Source organism: Chelonia mydas, chromosome 4 (assembly GCF_015237465.2).
Source record: "Chelonia mydas isolate rCheMyd1 chromosome 4, rCheMyd1.pri.v2, whole genome shotgun sequence".
In the NCBI taxonomy this organism is placed as follows: Eukaryota; Metazoa; Chordata; order Testudines; family Cheloniidae; genus Chelonia; species Chelonia mydas.
Genome location: NC_057852.1, coordinates 1,302,340 through 1,323,906, shown reverse-complemented (window position 1 = coordinate 1,323,906; position 21,567 = coordinate 1,302,340). Strand labels below are relative to the sequence as shown.

The 21,567-nt window shown below is 49.8% G+C and overlaps 1 protein-coding gene and 1 long non-coding RNA gene across 2 annotated transcripts in view; one reads left to right on the top strand and one right to left on the bottom strand.

Annotated features, from left to right (window-relative positions):
* The window catches only part of LOC119566052, a 302,951-nt gene extending 291,316 nt beyond the window's left edge, over positions 1–11,635 (top strand). The window contains exon 3 of the long non-coding RNA XR_005225032.2: positions 9,336–11,635. This is a non-coding gene — a long non-coding RNA (uncharacterized LOC119566052). The remainder of the gene's footprint in view (positions 1–9,335) is intronic.
* Positions 1–21,567, bottom strand: part of LOC102930774 (class I histocompatibility antigen, F10 alpha chain) — a 1,343,638-nt gene that overhangs the window by 336,661 nt on the left and 985,410 nt on the right. The gene's annotated exons all lie outside the window — the stretch shown is intronic.

The following is a 21,567-nucleotide window of genomic DNA, read 5'->3' as shown; positions in this document are numbered from 1 at the left end:
CTGCAGCTTTATGCATGGCCTCCGTGGCATGCCCTCAATCCCTATCACAAAACATGGCCATGATTTCTGGCAGCTGGACTTGTAACAATTGCGCCTGCAGAAATGAAGAAGACAGCTCACTACTATCCAGGATGACCGCCTGGAGCACATGCTGGACCATCCCACTCCCACCTATGAGAAACCATGGAGGGCACATAGGGCAGAACGGAGGCAGAAAGTCATTCTTCTGTCACTCTGTGCCAGCTGCTCTCTGAAACCTTTGTCTTTGCTCACCGTGCCTCCCCATTGCATCACATCTGCAATCAGGGTTCAGCTCACGGGAGCAGGGAGCACGGCATGCCTTGATTTGCTCCGAAAGCACCTCCACCATTTGAGGGCTGTCTTTTAAACAACAAGGCTTGTGTGTGGATCTCCCTCTCATTTCTGAGCTATTTGATGGACATTGGCTTCCTGGGTCCCCTGGGCAATCCACGGCTCTCACCTTTTCTGGCTGGAACACAATACTGCCAAGGCCTCGCAGACTGAGCCTCCGTATGATGGAATTTGCGTCTTTGGTCCAGTCCATGAGCTGTGCCTGGAGGACTGATCTTGTCAGGATGGTGTCAATGGAAGGACTCTGGAGAAACTGGCAAGAGCCAAATGAAGATCAGGTTGAGGAGCAGAGGTCTTATTGTGGGGTCTGTTCCCTGGACAGTCATTTACCAAATGGCCACTTACTCCTCTACAAAGTCTCTGGTGTGTAGGCAGCCATTTGCTGCTGTTTCAGTTGGTTCATTCCCCAAAGTTAGACTAATGCACAAGTCACAAATAAGCCCCCAGGGAAAGGGGACTCTCCAGACCTCATTGAGTGCCATGGAGAGAGCCGTGGGGCAGAAGAAAAGCAGAACCCCAGGAAAGGTGAGGAGAGAAGCATGGCCTTGGGGCACTGGAGAAACATGGCTTCTTGTCCCATAACCCTATCTAGGCACATCCAGCCAGGAGCAATCTCACCCTGTCTCTCCCTCCCTCTCTTTGCCATGCCCCGCAACCATCCATGTGCGGAGAGGAGCTAGCTGGTGGTAGGGCTGCTAAGCTGCTGAGAATGTACCCCAGAGCTTACTGCCATGAGCTGCTCTCCAGAAAGCCCACTTGTGCCTGTCAACTCATGAATCTCACCTCAGTGCAGAAAGCCAGGGCGATATTTCTCTGCTCCTCCTCCTCCTCACTCTGGACGATGGTGATTGCCTCTCTGAAAACTGCAGGGAGCTGAGGGTTCTCAAATCTGCACAAGACCTGGGACACACAGCATGGTCAGCAGTAGCTAGCCTCCCCAAGGATAGATCCAGTGTGATACCCTGTCTACACTGCAGTTTCACTGAGTTTGTAACCAGTTAGTGACGCTGTAGCTTCTTCAGGTGGTTGATGGCATCACGCACTATGGTTGAATACTTGATTCTTTACTGTGACAGGTAACAGGACTCAAGCAGGCATGTGAGGCCAGATCCTTAGTTGGTGTAAGCGAGCAAAGCTATATCAGTTTACGCTACCTGAGGTGTCTTCTGGCGCTCTGTCTTTCCCGTGTAGATGGAAGCCCCTAACTGTGCCTACAGAACCAGTTGAACTGCTCCCTCTTTCTCCTGTCTGCCTGTGATGCTGACATCCTGTGGTGCCTGGCCCCATGTGCTGCCGGTGTGGCTCTCTCCGCGTTCTGGGACAGAGGCCCACGGATTTGCTCAGCAGGCACTGATAAAAGTGCTGACACTGTGGCATGTGGCACATGTGGATGGATGCACAAAACATGGCTGCTGCCTGAGTGTGTAGGGAAAGCAGCTGGCCTGTGGACGGCGTCAGCTGAGCGAGTGTGACTCACAAGAACGCACGGCTCTCAACCCTTTTCCCTCAAGAGGGACCTGCTCCGAACTGAGTCTGGGCTAACTACAGCACCCGAACAACTGATGGCCATGAACAGCCCCCATGTGTTTAGCCGAACAAATCTGTTCTTCCTTTTCCTTTCAGTCATTACCTTAGGGGGCTGAGGCAGCTGGATCCCTCCTCGGGGCTGGATGTCTGCCTGGCCATGCAGGTCCCTGGCAAGCACAGATCCATCACGTACTGCACTTGCCTGACGCAGAGGATGAGCATCTGGGGATCCATTTCCAGGATGGCTTCTCGGTATCCCCGTAGGAAAAGGAGCTCGTAAATGGTCTTCATTGGCTGGAGGGGGGAAAGAATTTCACTCAGCTCTCCCAATCTGCCACCTGCCCCCACTGCCATTCGCTCTTGTCCTTTTGTCATGTCTCCTTTCCTCTCCAGCGTATTACAAAACAGTATTGGCTTCTGAGAGGGGTGGAGACATTTGGAGGCTCCTGAACCTTCCCCCATTCCTGGAACGGAAGCAGGATGGAAAGATGAGAAGAGTCTGGATGACGTTATTCCCCATGATTTCTTTTTCTGCTGCAGAGCCTGTGCTTTGGCTTTCCAGCCATGACTGGAAGGGCTGAAACCATCCTGAGGAGATCCGTTCTCATAGACCCAGTGTTTCTGGCCCAGTCCAAAGTACTGGTCTTCTCATGATTCCATGCTGGGAAGATTTCTAGCCACAGTTTACAGAGCCAGAAAGCTGGATACTTCCAAGAGACACCTGAACTGCACCTGCTCACTAAAGGGCCATCTGGAGCAGAAGACAACTGAGCCAGCATACCATCAGATAAACCACTTAAGATCTGTAACTTTGACCTGGGGAAAACTTTATTTACACCTCTTTGGTTTGATTGGAGGTGGCGAGGACACACTAAGGCCTGGTCTACACTCCAGAGTTAGTTCAACGCAAGGCCGCTCACCCTGCATCACCCTAACTATGGAATTTCCTTCCAGTCAGCAGAACTGCCCCTGGGTGCCAAATTCATAACTCCACCTCAACAAGTGGCAGAGAGTCCAGGTCGATGCCGTTAGGTCGATGCAGCGTCAGTACAGACACCGCATCGCTTTCGTCAACTGGCTTTCAGGAGCCTTCCCACAATGCCCCACTCTGACCCTACAATCAAGACAAGCCCTTCTGGTGAGGACGTGCACTGCCGACACAAGCAGCAAAGTGCGGACACACACCAGGGATGGAATTGCTGTGGCGGCTGTATGCCGAGGTAAGGTAGGTCGGCTTCATTGTGTAGTGGAGCTCACACACACACACACACACACACCATCCTCCCTGCGGTGGTGGGTTCACAAAGTGACATCTCAAATCTCACTTACAGCCAGAGACACATTGTCGCTCTTCAGAAACAGAAGTCAGACCTTCCCTGCTTGGCCACCTCTTGCCTTCCCCAGGGAGAGGCTTGGAATGTAGGCAGGAAAGGCGTCTCTCAGAGGAGACACTAATTGGTGCAGGGAGGCTGAGGCAGGGCAAGTCCCTTCAGAGAACGTTGTATTTATTCTTTTCCCCTAATGGGTTATTGTTCCTGAAGCTAGCACCACTGTTTCCAAGACAGTGAGCATGTACTGACCACAGAGTGACCACCAGACTGTGCAAAATTCTGCTCTGTTATGCTAGGGTCAGTCCCAAGGAACTTGCCTGACCTCACTGGAGTTACTCTGACTATTTCTGGGTGTAACGAGACCCAGTGTTTGGTCAAGCGTCGCTTCGCAGCTGAATCCTACTGCAGTGTGGTGGACAGGGTCAGACACTGAATCAGAACATGCTCTGATAGAGGATTCAGGAGCTTGGAAGGGGAGATTGCACTGCTCAGTGTGACAGAGATGGAAGGAAACTAGTATTAAAATCCCCCTCCTCTCTTCACTCCATTCTTGCTGATCTAAGTACTGCTGGTCCCCTCAGGCATCTACAGAGGAAGACTGCAGATGGATACAAAAAACTTCCAGTCATTTGACTTCCAAGTTCGGTGAGGAAGGTTGGACATGGTGGTCAAGCCCTGGGGACATTGAGAACTAGTTTGGACAAATCAAGAGCAAATGGCCTGGATTTAAGGTCTTCAGGTAAGCTTGACTGAAATTCTGTGCCAGGGTACCCCCTGGGGATTACTGCAGCTGGCCTGCATGGCGCTGGATTAGCACCGTCTGTCCTGGATGCCAGCAGCTAAGGACGCAGTAGAGCACACCAGCGTGGCACACTCGCATACATACTCCAGCCCCCCGGCGTGTCAGAAGCTCCCAGAATTGCAGACTTTTGAATGTGCTGCAGGGAGCTCTGTCCCTAACAGCAAGAGTTACAAAGGTGTGTAGGTGTCTTTCTAACTCGGATGGAGCCCAGATGTTGGCAGGCGGGATGGAACCTGGGACCTCTGGAGCTTAGTGCAGGAGCCTCGACCACATGAGCGAAAAGCCAAGAGGCTGTTAACTAAGGCTCTAGAGCAGACTCCTTTTCTTTCTGTCTCTAAGTGGTCCTGGTGCCACAAGATGGGCCAAAACACCACAGCCAGGAGATATGTGGGTTACCCCTACAAGTGCTGGGATGGGCCTTGTATGATTTTCATCCGTGCCTGTGTGCCATGGAAAGTGCATCAGAATTAGGCACCTGAGTCAGGCACTTCTGCCAATCCCACAAAGCACCTCTGGACTTCTTCAGGTGCCTAAACCCCTTTGTCAAAGCGGGCGTCGTTCAAGCAACCCAGATAAAGACTGCCTGGAGTTGATCACCCTAGACGAGTGTTTGTTTTCAGCCCCCTGAGCAAGGGGCAGGTAGTTCTGTAAGAGATACCAGCTCCGGGAGATATTCATACACACAGCAAGGGATGCTTTCCATGAGCACAGTCACACAGCGTCATTACCATCGTCATATGGGAGCTGCTTGTTAATGAGGGGCTGGGAGTGCGCTCTTCTTCCTGCTCTTCTGGGCATCCTTTCTTCCACTTCCCCTTCCACTCAGACGGCTACTTCTTCGTCCCTGGAACAGAAAAAAACATGCTTAACATTTTTGCTTTTCCATGTCTTCTCCCTGGTTTACAGAGGATGGAAGTTGGGCACAGAGCCCTGAAGCGAATTGCCCAGGGTCAGACTGAAGGTTGTTGGCAGAGCTCAGCAGAGAACTCCGCTCTCCTGACTCCTAGCTGGGGGCTTTGACCACACGAGACTTCTTCTTCCCTAGGGGCCAGTTTCTTTTCAATGGTGTCATCTACTCTTCCCCTCCCCTTGCACCCCTTTCTTGTCAGTGATGGGCACCAGGCCTCCTTTTGCATTGAACCCCCCAAGAAGGAATGACTCAGCTCTGGTACGGTTCCCAGCTGTGACCTGCTGAGACCTCTGGAGCATTTTCCTGATGAAAGGGACCCGATCCAGGAGAAAAGAAATGATTTCCTCCAACATCCAGCCTCTCTCTTCTCCTTACAGCCTGGAGCAATGTTTGTACTCCCCACCCCACAGTGTCAGATCCCCAGAGCGGGGTGACCTGACATTGTCAGCTCTCCCTACCTCAGCGATGGACCTCTGCCACCCTCACCCAGACGATCCGGCACTAAATGGATTCCAGAGTCTGAGGTACCCATCACTGTCCCATGAGAAGCCCCTGATGTCTCAGGCTTGTAGAGTGACTGGTGTGAGTATTCCTCACGTGCTCTTTGCAAACCATGTGGATTGAATCCTCACCTGTAAGATCCACTTCGACTTTGTCTGTCATCTCCTGCAGCTTCACCTCCTCTGCCTCCACTTGGTTCTCAGCTGCTTTCTTCTTCAGGGACAAGTGTGTCCACCTTCTTGGAGAGGAAGCTCTTCTCTCCTCCATTGCTCTCTGCCATCGCGTTGTGGGATTGGCAACAGACAGAGAGTCTTTTCATGCCTGACAGAATGGTCCATGAGCATTTTCTTCTCTGGGGCTTTTCTGGCAATGCCTGTTCTTGGGGGCTGAGGCCAGAGCATGCCTCAGTGGCTGCAGGTTGGACGAGCACTTTGTGCACATGGATCTCTCTGTGCTCCCGAGAGGCGAGTCTTTGGAAAAAGGAACGAAGCCTGGAATAGAAAGAAGGAGGAAATGGGTGTTTCTGTCTTTCTCGAAAGGAAGGGAATTAGTTTGCCCAGGATTCCCAGATCCACAAGAGTGGTCTTTTGAAGCCATCTGCTCCTCTAATAGCCAGGACTGGTTCCTACAACCAAGAACATAAGCAACACAAGACTGCCCATACTGTGTCAAACCAAAGGTCCATCTAGCCCAGTAGCCTGTCTTCCGACAGTAGTAGTGCTCCAGAGGGAATGAACAGGGAATCATCAAGTGATCCATTCCTGTTGCTCATTCCCGGCTCCTGGCAAACAGAGGCTAGGGACACCATCCCTACCCATCCTGGCTAATAGCCATTCATGGACCTCTTCTGCATGAATTTATCTAGTTCATTTTTGAACTCTGTTATAGTCTTGGTCTTCACAACATCCTCCGGCAAAGAGTTCCACAGGTTAACTGTGCATTGTGTGGAAAAAATACTTTCTCTGGTTTGTTTGAAACCTGCTGCTTATTCTGTCCTCACCTGCTGGCGTGTGCATCTCGCCCTCCGGCGGCCCCACTGAGCAACCCCTCCCCCTCCCTCCCAGCACTTTCTGCCCACTGCAAAACAGCTGTTTCACGGAATTCAGGATGCCCCGGGCGGATGGGGGAGGAGCAGGTGTTGGATTAAAAGTAATAATACATTAATTATTTTTGGGAAAATATGGTCCAGTACAGACCCTGGATTTGGCTTGTATTATTAGAAAGAAATATGACCCCCTAGGTCTTGAAGGAGATATATATATATATATATATATATATATATATATATATATATATATATATATATATATATATGAAGAGGTAAAAGATATATACAAGTAAAAAGTACTATGGAGCTCATATTGACAAATTCTGAAGGATATAGGAGTCTGTCCAACTCCTGGCCTTGAAGTATATAGGCAGAGGTAAATATTATTCAGCTACGGTTTCAGAATCCAGGTTGTGTCACTTGCTGAACTATGTCAGGGGTGATGAGAAAGTTTTGCAGAACCTAGGCGGTGTCAGGTGTGACTAGGGTGCGTCACAGTGACGAGCCCAGAATCTAGGCTGTGTCACTCGCTGACCTGTGTCAGATGTGATGGGAACATTTGATAAGCTACGGTTTCAAAATCTAGGTTGTCACTCGCTGAACTGTCAGGTGTGACAGGAAAGTTTGAACAAGCTTTTTAAAAATGTTCAAGAAAAGGCAGGGTAAAATTTTGCCTGAAGGGGAAATAGAACTGGAGGTGGCCCCAACCTCATCTTTTGCTTAGGAGATCACCCCTTTTAAGCAAATCCTTCAGAAATTTGGGCACAGTCCTTGACTGAACAAGCCCTTGCTGATGTCTGCACCATTTCAGACCTATAGGATAGATTGGCTCAGTATATCCTTGTGTACAAACCCTCTAGTGCTGCCAAAAGAGTTGCAGCAGCAATTTGGCTATTGTGGGAGGCATATAATGATTCTTACCTCCGCTTAGCTTCCTGTAAAGAGGAAAAGGCATCTCTACAGGAAAAGCTAAACCAAACGGAAAAGGGAGCAGACAATTGGAAGGTGCTGTCTACGAATACACAGAGCCAGCGGAAATAGTAAAAGAGGCGCTCCGGGAATGCAGAGAAAGAGAAAAATTCCTGGCAGATCAGGCTGAAGCCTCTGAAAGAATTGCAAGAGAGAATCGTGCTCCAAGGCATGGTAAAGAAATTAACACTGGAGCAGGGTAGAACACCCACAAATCATAACCACTGCAAGTCACTAATTAAGAGTCTGAGACAGAAATTGGGCTTTGCCACTAGACAGGTGGCAGCCATTACAACGGATGAAGGGGGAGAAGGTCTCAAAGAATTGAATACAGTGGGCCAGGAGAAATGTATCTGCTTCACTGGCAGTTCCATGGTAATCCAGGGCAAGAAAAGAATTAAATATGCTGCCATAAATTTAGAAGAAGAAGTAATCAAAGGATATTTGGATCACGGCTCAGCACAACACGCTGAACTACATGCTGTATTATCAATTTTAAAACAGTATGAGAACTCCCCTAAGACTGTGTATATTTTTGCTGACAGTAATTATTGTGTGAACGGGGCACAACACTGGATGTTTGACTTGCAAAGAAATTATTGGGAATCCGCAGATGGAAAAGAGAGAGCATGTGTAGAGCAGTGGTAATGGATTTATGCTTGGGTTACCACCCACCTTGATCAACTAAAGATCAGACATGTAAAGGCACACGGTACGGGCTCAGCAGCTGAGACTATTTGGAACAACCATGCCGATGCAATAGACAGAGATTATGAAGGAGTAGCGGTGGTAACCAGAAAACAGGAACATAAGGCTCAGGATACTCTCCGCTCCCCCAGGAGAATTGAAAGACAAGAGCTAGTGAGCATAGCTCACCAGTTTATGCATGAAGGAGTAGAAGGGACGCTGAAAAGGTTAAAGCAAGTAGCAGAATGGAAGTGCATGAGAGATAATGGAGAGACCTGGGTTAGGAATTGTGTACAGTGTGCCAGGAATAAAGCTCGACCCCCACACCAACCTCAGATGTTCCACCATCAATGACTGGGCCCATGGCATAGAATCCAAATTGATTTAATTGATAAGTTGTCCAGAAATAAGGAAGGTATTTACTTGTGATTATAGATTCATTTTCAGGGTAGGTTGAAGCCTTCCCCACAAGGACAACAGTGCTTGAACGGCTGCCAAGGAGCTGTTTTCAGAAGTGGTATGCAGATATGAAACTCCCGAGGTCATCGACTCTGATAATGGAGGGACATTTGTAGGGGAGTTGTGCTCTGGGAATTACTCTCAAATTCCACATACCCTACAGGCCTCAATCTTCTGGCTAAGTGGAAAGAATGAACCGCACTATCAAAGAAGCACTGAGAAAGGTCGTAGATAACACTGGCAGAAATTGGCCTGAGAAGCTGCCACTTATTCTGGCTGCCATTCATAGCAGTGATAGGCTGAGGACTAAAATCCAGCTGTATCAAAATGTCTTTGGGCAAGGTATGAAATTGGTTATCGACCCAGAGCAAACTGTGGAATTGACAGGGGACAACCTAACTGGGACTCATGAGCACTGGCAGTGGCTGAAGCAGCTGCAGGAAGATAAAAGCACCCTACAGTACAGGGTGAATTGAGCTAATGAACAAAAGAATGGATCAGCAAAGAGCTGGGGACTCTCAACTGTGGGAAGCAGGAGATCAGGTAATATATTTAAAATTGGTCAAAAGGGATCACACACTGGAGTCAAAGTGGAGTGGTCCCTACTCCATAGTTGGTCACCTCAGCCCTCTCATTTACCGCATTGATAAGGATGGTAAATTGAAGTGGGTTCACGTTTCACGGATTAAATTGTTTGCTTGAATTAATACTGTCACAATTATGTTTTAGGCACAATGCCCCGGTGCTGACTGGATACCAGGACCTGTGGACGTGGTGTGTTTTTATTATTATTCTCACAGGATTCCTGAACACCGGATTGTGCTGCTGCTACTCCCCCTGCTGAGGGTGTGCATTCTCCAGCCGGTCCAGATTGCACATTCGGTTCGTCAGGAGAGCTGTGAGAAACGACATCGGAGAAGAGCCGAGTGACATTCCAGTCAGCATGAGGAATGAAGCCACAGGTGGTTTGGTGGTCCTTGAGTTGGATGAATTTACTCGCGTCCGCAGTCGCAGCAGAGGAGGCCCACTAGCAGTGCTACGACGACACCCGTGTCCCAGGACCCCTGGGAGAAGGTTGAACGATCCTAGCTGTTACACTGTTAGGAAATGGCTCAGGATCAGAAAACACCCCATGGATTCCCTTCCATGATCCGGACATCCAGATACGGTGGCTTGATCTGAATACCAGCATTACTTTAAAACCCCTAGGAAGCACTCATGTTTATGTGGGGGAGGGAGAATTGGGATTACAGGTAAACATCTCAGTCCCCACGGGGAGGGAAAGTAATTGGATGGTGGGGATACAAACTGAAGGCTATTTTGGAGACAGCACCACAATTGCATACTAGCCCTTACTCCCCTAGATTTGGGATGGGTTTGTAAAATCAGGAACCTTGGTAACAGTTATTGTCGTATACTGCCCACACACACACACAGGCATTCCCAGATGATTGTGCATGGAAGTGGGAAAAAGAGTACGTATTTATGAGAAATACACCAAGGTCCATGAAGAAACCTGCACTGTTCAAGGTCCAGACCACACTGGTGAAAGTTTTAGTAAGCCCCCTTCTGGTAAACATAAAAATTAACATGGATTGGACAAGGTTAAATGTTTCTAACATAGAGCCCAAATGTATACCTTACTCCCTTTCCATTCTTTCAGCGTGGATAAGAACACACCAGCATTCCCCTCTCACTAGGGCCAAAAGAGATCTTATGGATACAATGCTGGGGAGTTTTGGTGTGGGAGCAGGACTCATGAATTCTGTGGATTTAAAAGCAATTAAAAATAAATTAAGCTCTCTGTCCCAGCTACAGGACAGCCTGATACAGAAACAGATACATGCTAATGTGGATCTAGTCCAAATAGGTCTTGGTAATTTTAAAGCTAGATGGAACCTATAGTAATGGCTCAATGCTACCACCTGGCTGCTGCATAAGAAACAGGTAAAAATGCAAAACCATGCATAGCCATTTGATGTACTGAAATGCAGATACTTGCTTTGTCCACATTGGCACACGAAAAGTTTTGGGTAATATCAGGAAACACCAAGGTTTTAATACACTTGTTGAAGCAAAGAAAAAGGTCATTGTTTGATACTGCATCTACTCATATTGACAAGTATGTTTCTAGCATGGTAAAACCAGACCTTTTAATTGGAGAAATTGTTGTCAGGATTGCACATTAACAGTCTCTGGAAGCAAAGATATGGAAAGTTAGCCCACTCCCCCTATTGCACATTGGATAGTTCTGGCTACCCCGGATCTCGAGCCAGTGGGCTGGGGAGGGAGGGAAGCTATTGGACACGAGAGGTTATACCGAGTGGACTCCTCAAAAGTGGGTGTGCTTGTCCCTACCTGTTGCTCCAGAGCCCTGTAGTAAAGACATTTCACTAGGATCGTGTATGTGGGATGAATTAAACAATGAAACCAAAGTATTATATAATGAGCAATGTGTATGTGTTAATTCCTGGGAGGAGGTGTTTTGGGAGGATGGAAGTGTTAGCAACCCACCAGTGGACAAATGTAAATGCAATGTAAATGCTGTGTTTACCAATAATCACACCTACTATTTGGCACAGCCAGAAAAGTCTCTGCTTACTGTAAGCACTGATTTAGCTGAGTTCTCTGTCAGTCTTGGCATTGAATAGCAGGAATTCACCAATCACCTGTTTAAAAGGTAAAGAGGTAACACAGTTCCGAGAACAGACAAAAGGCAATGTGGGAAACCGAACAATCCATATTATGCATGCAGACGGGGACATGTTAAGAATTGCCACTGCAGAAAGACAGATAACAGTTTACATATTTTCTGGATGGTCTCCCACAACTACTGGCAAACTATCTGTAATGCAACATCCCCTACTAATTGTTTTGGTTTTGAATTGTATTTGTCTAACTGGGATGTTTGGAATGTGTGCAAGACGAGAGCCACAGGCCCAAATTGTCTCCCCGTACTTTCTATTAAACAGATTAAATAAGAAGTGACACTAGTGATTAACAGGTTTCAGAGTAGCAGCCGTGTTAGTCTGTATTCGCAAAAAGAAAAGGAGGACTTGTGGCACCTTAGAGACTAACAGATTTATTTGAGCATAAGCTTTCGTGAACTACAGCATCTGATGAAGTGAGCTGTAGCTCACGAAAGCTTATGCTCAAATAAATTTGTTAGTCTCTAAGGTGCCACAAGTATTTCTTTTTACTAGTGATTAATAATCTTACTGTCAAAAAGGGGGATTATGTTGAATTAAAATTAATTAATACATTAATTATTTTCGGGAAAATATGGTCCAGTACAGACCCCGGATTTGGCTTGTATTATTAGAAAGAAATATGTCTCTCAGCCTGTTCTCTCATCCTGCTGAGTTTCTGCTAAATGAAGCAGGCCTGTTAGTTTGCAAGGTCTGTGCTAATTGAAGAAAAACATTCAGCGACAAAGAGTTTGTCCTAAAAGTGATATGATAATAACATGTTACAAATGTTTTTTCTGAACTCAGGAACAAGATTTGTTGTTCGTCCACTTTTACATTCCTATCTTGCTTGGTTTTTTTTCATGTGTGACCAGTGGCATGGATAGATTCATTGGAGTCTCTCATGCCCCAATGATTTGAAAATAGTTACGTTAAGTGAAATAGGGTGTGATTGTAAATGTATGTTCGAATGAGTACTAAAAGGTTGAAGTGCCAGCCTAACAAATAATAACTACCCAGGAACATTCAGCCAAAGAATGTGCAGGATGGAGATTACCGGATGACTCCGCAGGGCAAACCGGAATCCATCCCCAACTACCCCAAGGACAGAGGGGCCAGAGAACCGAAGAACAAGATAACAACAAGCTGTCACTGCTGTGCCATCTGCGTGATGGACTATCATTTTAAACATGAGAACAGTGATTGATTATCACTTCAAATGTGAAAACAGCATGACAAAGCAAACCCTATGGATTTGAATGAGGATGAACTCCTATAAAGACAGACTCTAAAAACTGAGAACTTTGAGTCTGGTACTGCAACCACCCTCCAGGAGCATTGGATGCGCATCTGACAAGACTTGGTTCCATCCTCGTGTCCAGGCCACCTGGCCAGTAACTTGGCACGAGCAACCTCCAGGCTGGTAACTATAACAACCTTGCAGGACTCTATGTATGAGTGAATGAATGTGTGAGAGAATGGAATGTTACAGCTATAACTGATCGCTTACTTTAATTCTTTCTGTATTCACAATAAACATGGCATATTGCCTTATCCCCTAAAAAATACCCTGCTGGTTTTCATTTCTAAGTATAACACGGGGACATGGCATACTTGGGGAAGGAGACGGGGAAGAGGCAGGGTGGGGGTTTGGGGGAAGGGGTGGGATAGAAGCAGGGCGGGGATGGAGCAGGGGCAGGAAGAGAATGGGCAAAGGTTTAGAGGAAGGGGTGATTGGGGGGTGGGGCAGGAAAAGGTGGGGCGGTGCTTGGGGGAAGGTGTGGAGTAGGGGGGGTCTGGGGCAGAGCGGGAGTTGAGCGCCCACTGGCCAGAGGGGAAGTCGGTGCCGTCTGAGGGGATGGACAAAGGACTGATAGAATCATACAATTACAGAAGATTAGGGTTGGAAGAGACCTCAGGAGGGCATCTAGTCCGACCCCCTGCTCAAAGCAGGACCAATACCCACTAAATCATCCCAGCCAGGGTTTTGTCAAGCTGGGCCTTAAAAACCTCTAAGGAAGGAGATTCCACCACCTCCCTAGGTAACCCATTCCAGTGCTTCACCACCCTCCGAGTGAACCTAGATCTCCCCCATTGCAACTTGAGACCATTGCTTCTTGTTCTGTCTTCTACCACCACTGAGAACAGCTCCATCCTTTTTGGAACCCCCCTTCAGGTAGTTGAAGGCTGCTCTCAAATCTCCCCTCGCTCTTCTCTTCTGCAGACTAACTAATCCCAGTTCCCTCAGCCTCTCCTCATCCATCATGTGCCCCAGCCCCCTAATCATTTTTGTTGCCCTCTGCTGGACACTCTCCAGTTTGTCCACATCCTTTCTGTAGGTGGGGGCCGAAACGGATCGCAATACTCCAGATTTTCGCCTTACTAGTGCCAAAGAGAGGGGAAGAATCACTTCCCTCCATCTGCTGGCAATGCTCCTACTAATGCAGCCCAATATGCCGTTAACCTTCTTGGCAACAAGGGCACACTGCTGACTCATATCCAGCTTCTCATCCACTGTAATCCCCAGGTCCCTTTCTGCAGAACTGCCACTTAGCCAGTCAGTCCCCAGCCTGTAGTAGTGCATGGGATTCTTCCGTCTTAAGTGCAGGGAACAACAGGAAGGTAAGTCGACCTAAGAGCGTCTCCCATCGACCCAGCCCAGTGTAGACACAGCAGTAAGTTCACCTAAGCTATGTCAAATCCAGCTCTGTTATTCATGTAGCTGGAGCAGCGTAACTTAGGACGACTTACTGCGGTAGGATAGACACAGTCTGAGCCCTGAGTTTCCACTGCAGTCTGGATGCTCAAACACTGGCTTGGGAACACCAGTCAGCAAGCCCAGGCCACATAGAGACAGGCTCAGTGTGCAGTGTGGACAGACCCTCCGACAACCCCAGTACTGTCAAATGAGGAAAGCCTTCCTGTGTTTTGACTTGCTGGTAGAAGAGCCAAATGACATTAGAGCTTGTCAAGGTTCCTTCCCCACTCTGAACTCTAGGGTACAGATGTGGGGACCTCCATGAAAACCTCCTAAGCTTACTTTTACCAGCTTAGGTTAAAACTTCCCCATGGTACAAACTATTTTACTTTTTGCCCTTGGACTTTCGCTGCCATCACCAAAGTCTAACCGATATTATTATTAGGAAAGAGTCCGTTTGGAAATGTCTTTCCCCCCAAAATCCGCCCAAATGTTACACCCCCCTTTCTGGGGAAGGTTTGATAAAAATCCTCACCAATTTGCATAGGTGACCACAGACCCAAACCCTTGGATCTTAAGAACAATGAAAAAGTATTCAGTTTCTTAAAAGAAGAATTTTAATAGAAGAAAAAGTAAAAAGAATCACCTCTGTAAAATCAGGATGGTAAATTCCTTACAGGGTAATGAGATTCAAAACATAGAGAATCCCTCTAGACAAAACCTTAAGTTACAAAAAGACACAAAGACAGGAATATCCATTCCATTCAGCACAGCTTATTTTCTCAGCCATTTAAAGAAATCAGACTCTAACGCACATCTAGCTAGATTACTTACTAAGTTCTAAGATTCCGTTCCTGTTCTGTCCCCGGCAAAAGCATCACACAGACAGAGAGAGAGGCTTTGCTTCTCCCTCCCCCCAGCTTTTGAAAGTATCTTGTCTCCTCATTGGTCATTTTGGTCAGGTGCCAGCGAGGTTATCCTAGCTTCTTAACCCTTTACAGGTGAGAGGGATTTTAAAGGTCTTTACCCTTCCCTTTATATTTATGACAGAGCTCACCGACCTTCACTGACAAACGCAGCGCTCCAGCACCTGAGCTCTCGGGCTCCCTGTTGAAAGAAAAGCTGAATGAGCGACAAAGGTCAAAGAGAGGTGCTCGTCTTTGGCCAAGGGCAGGGAGTCCCACCCTCAAAGCGAGAACATTTCTCTCTTTGTCTGTCTGTGTTGGGGCAGGAGCGATAACACATCCTCCTGCATTTGCTATTTCAGAGAGTAGTTTCTGACTGTCTTCTCAAAGACAGGGTGCAAAACAGGCCTCAAACCTGACTGAGTGGAAACAAGAACGATGCAGCTCGACTGAGCCAGCTGAGAATTGAGATGTGCCCCTTTGCTCGAGTGAGGGAATGACCTGTGAGGGGACTGGAAACCTGACCGGCCAATTTTTAACTCAATCAGCATCTTTCCTCTGAGTGCCGTCACTGTAGCTTCAATACTCCAGCACCGGACGCCCTGCCAGCTCTGGGCCCGACAAGCTTTCCTGGTGATTGGATTCTGGAGAGCAGGGGTGCAGGGAAGCCACAGGTGCATGTGGCTCCTTGGTGAGGTTTTCCTTGCAAGATGTGTGTGTGAGTCTGTGTGTGTAGGAAGCACTGAGTGTGGCAATGAGTGAGGCTTCCAATCCTCTGGCTCTGCCGGGAGAAGGGGCAATTCAGGCCACCACTGAGCTGAGGGAGGGAGATGATTTTCTGACAGGGAGGGACGCCTCCTCCTAAAGGTGCTTGGCAGGCAGCCCTCCTTCCCAGGTCCGTCCCGACAACACCCAGTTCAAAAGGGACCCTCCCCAGCCCTCCTCAGCGCGGTGACAATGAGCGAGTGAGGGAGCGTGGGGGAGAGGGAGCGACGGAGGGGAGGGAGATGGCGTGAGCGGGCCGGGACCTCGGCGAAGGGGAGCGCAAGGGTGTTCAGTTTTGTTGGGTGCGGAAGTTGGCAACCCTAGATCCAGGGGCAACAACTCCAACCTCCAAAGAGGCTGGGCAGGGGCAGGACACCAGCTTGGAGGGGAGGGGTGGGGGGGGGCAGTGACATCACCAAGGCCTTTTGCAGGAACTCAGCCCATTGGGCAAAGGTGGTGGGGAGGGGGTGACCTCCCCGAGAGACCCCGACATCAGCCGGGCAGGGCCGAGGTGCAGGGCCAGGGCAGTCTCTGAGACCCCCCCCGGCTTTGCTGCCGCACGTCTCCTTTTCCACGTCTCCCCTCGAGGACGGGGGAGAGAATTAGGATTCATGTCTGTGAGCGTGAGGAGGAGCCTCTGTGGAGTTTTCTCCTTTCCTACCCCTGGTTGTGCCAGAAAACGAACTTCCCTTGGACAAGGTCAGAGGCTCCGAGAGGTTTGGAACCTGTTGGGTCTGATGCACCTGCTGCAGGCAGAATTCTCGGCACAGAAAACACTGGCTTAAGGGGGCAGGATTTGATTTCCTACCTCGGACTGTGACCCTTGGAATCACTGGGGACCTGGGGGTTTATCCTTTTTGGTTTCCCTTTCCTCTTCCTCCCTCTTTCTCCTCATCTCTTGCTTCCTTTCCCCCTTTTCCCAGTTTCCCTCCCTCTACCAAGGAGGGGTGTGTGTGGAGTGTGGGCGAGGGAGGGGGGTTGCTCACATTGTGGGAGGTCCTCCCAAAGGGGTGGGTCCGGATCTGAGAGTGATCCCCTCTGATGGTGATCAGGGTCCTCCTTTGAGACATCTGGTGAGACCTCTCAGCCTCCCGCCCCTCAGCGTCTCAATGCTGACTGGCCGAGCAGGGGGCTATCCACAGCGAGGAGACTCAGGTCCTTTTGGTCTCTTTTCAAATCAGGGAAATAAGACACAACCAATCCAAAGTATGGGATTCCTCTTGCTGCTTCTCTCCATTAATTGTCTCTTAGCAGTTGATGATTTCCTCCAGTGTTCCAGGTCTTCTAAAATACTTGCTGAGTAATTCCTATGAACAACTGTTGGTCTGCAGGTCACCTGAGAGCCCTTTATTCTCATCGGTCAATGTATGAAATTCAAGATGTGACAGACAGGTGGAAAGTCAGGAGCAGTGTTTCCTCTCATCTGTTATGTCCGTGTGCTGTAAGGCGATTTTGGTACATGGTCATATTCTGTTTTGAATGTTACTGAAATTAAAAATGGAGTTTAGAAATTCAAGATGGCGCACATGATTGGAAGGGTTTGAACTCCATCTTGGTACCCTTTCTTCCTGGCATTTTCCCGCCAAAACTCTGTGTCCCTGAGGGAACCGGAGGGGCAGAGAACTGGCTGGGCCCGGTGGGGGCAGGGCCCGTCAGCGTGCGCCTCAGGAATATGCGCCAGCGCGAGCGTAGGAGGGAGGGTCGGGGGTGACGCAGGCGCTGTCCACCATGGAGGCAGCCACGGCCAGGTTCTCTGTGCGGCATCGGATCAAGACTCCGGCTCCTAACATCTGTCAAGGACTCGGATACTTACCTGACTCCTGTCATCCACCAAAGGCCCCAGTGGAGGCTTTGCTGTCGGCCCAGATCCGTTGATCTCCTGCTTCGGCAGTAGAGAGCCAGATCCTCCGATGCTCCAGAGATCCTGAGACGGACCGTCCGTTGTCGGTGTCCTCCTTCTGCAGCTTGCAGAGAGAGAGTCATTATTTTTCGGGCATTTATTAGTTTAACCAAAGGACAGTTTAAGGGTCCTTTATGCCCCTTGCTGGAATCTATGGGTAGGTATTTGTAGTGTTCCCCACAGTGAATCTTCCCCCAGTTGTATCTATCCCTTAATAAATCTTCTTTCTCTTTAAGGTTATATTCTTTCTATCCTTTATTTCAGTGCAACATGGGTGAGAGGCACAGAGTTTTCTAATGCACCCAGTTGATAGATGCTGGTAGGAGTCGGACCTGTTGAAAATGTCACCTCCTTATTATTCCTGACAGAGATTTGGGGGTAACGGTGCGGAATGAATGTTGTTCTGTGCACCAATATGGAGATGAGGGGTGACCCCTCCCCTGTACGTTGCTGCACATTCCAAACTTCATTCTGCACATGGACGCTGTGTGGTAGGCTGAAGGGTTCGGCGTGTGGGAGGGGGCTCAGGTGGGGCAGAGGGTTGGGGTGTGGGCTGTTGGGTGGGGCCAGGGATGAGGGGCTCAGGGCTAGGGCAGAGGGTTGGGGTGCAAGAGTGTGAGGGGTCCGGCTGGGGGTGCGGGCTCTGGGGTGGGGTTGAGGATGAGGGGTTTGGGGTGCAGGTTCCTCCGTCTAATCTCCAAGATGCTCTGGAAATAAGACGCCATGTCCTGTGGTGAGCTCCCAAGAGCGGAGGGTGTGAGAACTCCAGCAACTGAGAGGGCAAGGGATTTACCGTCAGATTGTTTCAAATGCTGCATTCGTCAGGTGACATTGAACAGCAACGCTCAGCTAACATCGTGGAGAAAGGAATTCTCTGCTAAGGATTCAAGGTGCCCCTTTGGCCAACTCCACCCCTTCCCTGAAGGGAGTGTGCTCAGAACAACCCCTCCTCAGCCGAACACACACAAACCCACAGCTGGGCGCCCAGCACAAAGCAAGGGAGGGGCTTTCTTGGATTGTTTTAGTTTTTACTTTACAAAAGGTTTTTTCAGAAGCATTTCCTGTTCCCCATGGGAAGGAAGCGGATGGTTGTGGGGAAGGGAACCTCAGCATGGTGGAGCTGGGAATATGGGGAGAGGCAGAGGGAGGGGAGTGGGTGAGGGGGTGAAGGGGCAGTTGCGGGGGAGGGAGGCTAAAGGGGGTATGTGGGGCAGCTAGGTGAGGGGTTTGGGGGTAAAGCTGAAGGAGGGCAGTTGGTTGTAGGGGGGAAAGACTGAAAGGGCAGCTGGGGAGGAGCCTAGGAGGGGGGGAAGGTTGAGGGGGGCGATGAGGGGAAGGGGACCAGGGCAGTTTGGGGAGGCTGAAGGGGGGGCTGAAGAGGTGATGGGGGGAAGGGAACATTTGGAGGGAGGCTGAAGGAGTGATGAGGTATAGGGGGCCGGGGCAGAGAGACAGCTGGGGCGGGGGGCTGCTCATCCCAACGGGAGGGGAGGAGGAAGAGGAGTCCCCTGGTATCAGAAGCTGCTTCTTTATTAGAACTTTCTACGTTCCTGAGCAGGGTCCTGGGATCCAAAGGTTCGACAGGGAACTAGAGAGATTCCTGGCGGCTCGGTCCATCGATGGCGATTAGCCAGGATGGGCAGGGATGGTGTCCCTAACCTGTTTGTCAGAAGCTGGGGAAGGGGCGACAAGGGATGGATCCCGGCATGATTCCTGTCTGTTCATTCCCTCTGGGGCACCTGGCACTGGCCACTGTCGGCAGACGGACACTGGGCTAGATGGACCTTTGGTCTGACCCCGTCTGGCCGTTCTTTGCTCTTCTGTTCTTATCACCTGCTCAGTGACATCTGCAAGTTGCTGCCCTCACTCACCTCCAGCATCCGCTCCCTGCAACCAAAGGCAGGGAAAATCCCCCTGAAGGGGAGAAACTGGAAGGGAGGGCTGGGCAGAGGGACAAAACTGGGAGTGGATCAGGGGTTCAGACAGGGGGGCTGCCCTGCCAGATAGGCGCAGAAGAGAAAACCCCCAGATACAGGGTGGCAGAGGGGATAACAGTTCCCACAGATGGGATGAGCCATCAGCAGCCGTTCCAAAAGAGGGTGTCGTGGATGGTAGAAGGACTTGTGTTCCTCACTGGATGGTCCCTCTCAGCACCCCCTCCCCAGGGCTGTGGTGTTAAAGGCCCCGGGGGGCCCATTCCCAGGTACCGCACCTCTTCTCTCGCTGACATGGTGGACGAGCTGCCAGTGGAATCTTGATTCAGGGAAATAGTTTACACCCTCCCCCCAAACCCCCTCAGCGTAACGCAAATGGATACTTTTATAAGTGTTGACCCAGTTTCCAAGAATTCCTGGCCAGTTTCTGTCTCTATAACGTGTCTGCTTGGAGCCTCAAAGGAGCTCAAAATGTGTCCTATCTGCTGTTCTGATTGCCTGAATTGGTCTCCCTGTCCTGAAACCCCCTGGATTTCTGTCGTTCCGCATCTTTTCATGATTGATTTCTAACAATGTTATTTGGATGACACTGTCCAGTGGAGCAGGAACCCACCCGAGAGGTCGGAATTAGGAAACTCCGGTGATCCAATCCCCCGGCCCGAGCTCTTTCATTATTTAGCCTCAGGGAACCAACTTCCACAGGAGCGCGGGAGAGAGCCGCACCACAGCACCGTGCTTCACACCCTGACCTGAAACATGGGGACCCTGGTTCAATCCTTCCTCCCTTGCAGAAGTGGGGGGTGACGCTGGCAGCACCAGCTCATGCTCAGGCCTCCTTGAGCCACAGATCGAGCCCAAAGGCAGGCTTGCCTCCGTGGCAGGACAGAGCAGAGGGCCCAAGGGGAGTGTCTGGGACTCTCTCTTCAGGCTGTTGCCCTGCCTGGGGAGTTGGCTCTTGGTGGGTGAAATCAAACTATCGAGCTCCCAATCCCCATGGGGTGTGTGCCCTGGTGTGTAACACTCTGCCCTGAGGTTGGTACTCACACTCCGAGCTACGCTAGGCAGCTGGACACAGCCCAGGTGAGTGCTGTGAGAGAAGGGTCGGGCTTGGACACCTCCCCCTCCTCAGTCTCTCCCATTCAAGGGCTTGGCTGGCTCCCTGCCCAGTGAGCTGGATTTCGGGAGTTGTATTGTAAGGTGCCTTTGTGGCCCATGCACTGTACGGGGAGTTTAGGCACCTAACTCCGCTTGGTGAATCCGTGTTGTTCCTGTGATTTTCTAGCTGTCTAAACCCATGGCCTGTGACGCTCAGCATTGCCACACCTCCGTCCTGTCCTGGGCTGCACCCTGTGTCACCAGTCAGCTCTCTGCAGAGCACAGCTGAGCAATTCCTGATTGACAGGGGTGTGTCCAGGACAAGAGACAGAGCACCGACTGGAAAGGGACACCTCACAGCAAAGCCCAAACGCTGCTCCTCGAGGCTCGCTATTGCCTGTGGGTGCTGGAGGGGGACACTGTGATGGGATCCCCCTGAGTGCAGCCTGGGACCAAGGGACCTCTGTGCTCCCTGAACCCTCTCCAGCCTGGGCTGTATCTCACAATGCCCTGCTAGGGACCAGCAGCACCCCCCGCCAGGTGCTGTTATCACCCAGCTTGATCGCAGCCCTGTATCTCAGGAGTAGGCTGTCTACAATATTAATTGCTTCCCGACTTCATCAGTGGAAAGTGCCTCAACACCAGCCGTTGATGACTGAGGAATTTACCATCCACTTCAGGGAAACTCACTGGTCAAGTTAAACAGGTCAACACGTTTATTGGTTACAAAATAGAGATTTTTCAGTGGTGTTAAGTGAAAGGCAACAAATCCGAGTTAGTTACTAAAGGAAATAAACACCTAAGCACACAGTCTGAACTCCCAACCTTCCTAGACTGGGCAGCAACGAGACAAAGCTGTTTTTCTATCGCTCCTGGATTTTGCAGTCCCTAGCACCCAGATTTCTCCCTTGAAATCTGGGCCACTCCCCTTAGTCGGAGTCTCAAGTCTTCAGTGTTCTTCTTGCTTGCAGTGTAGG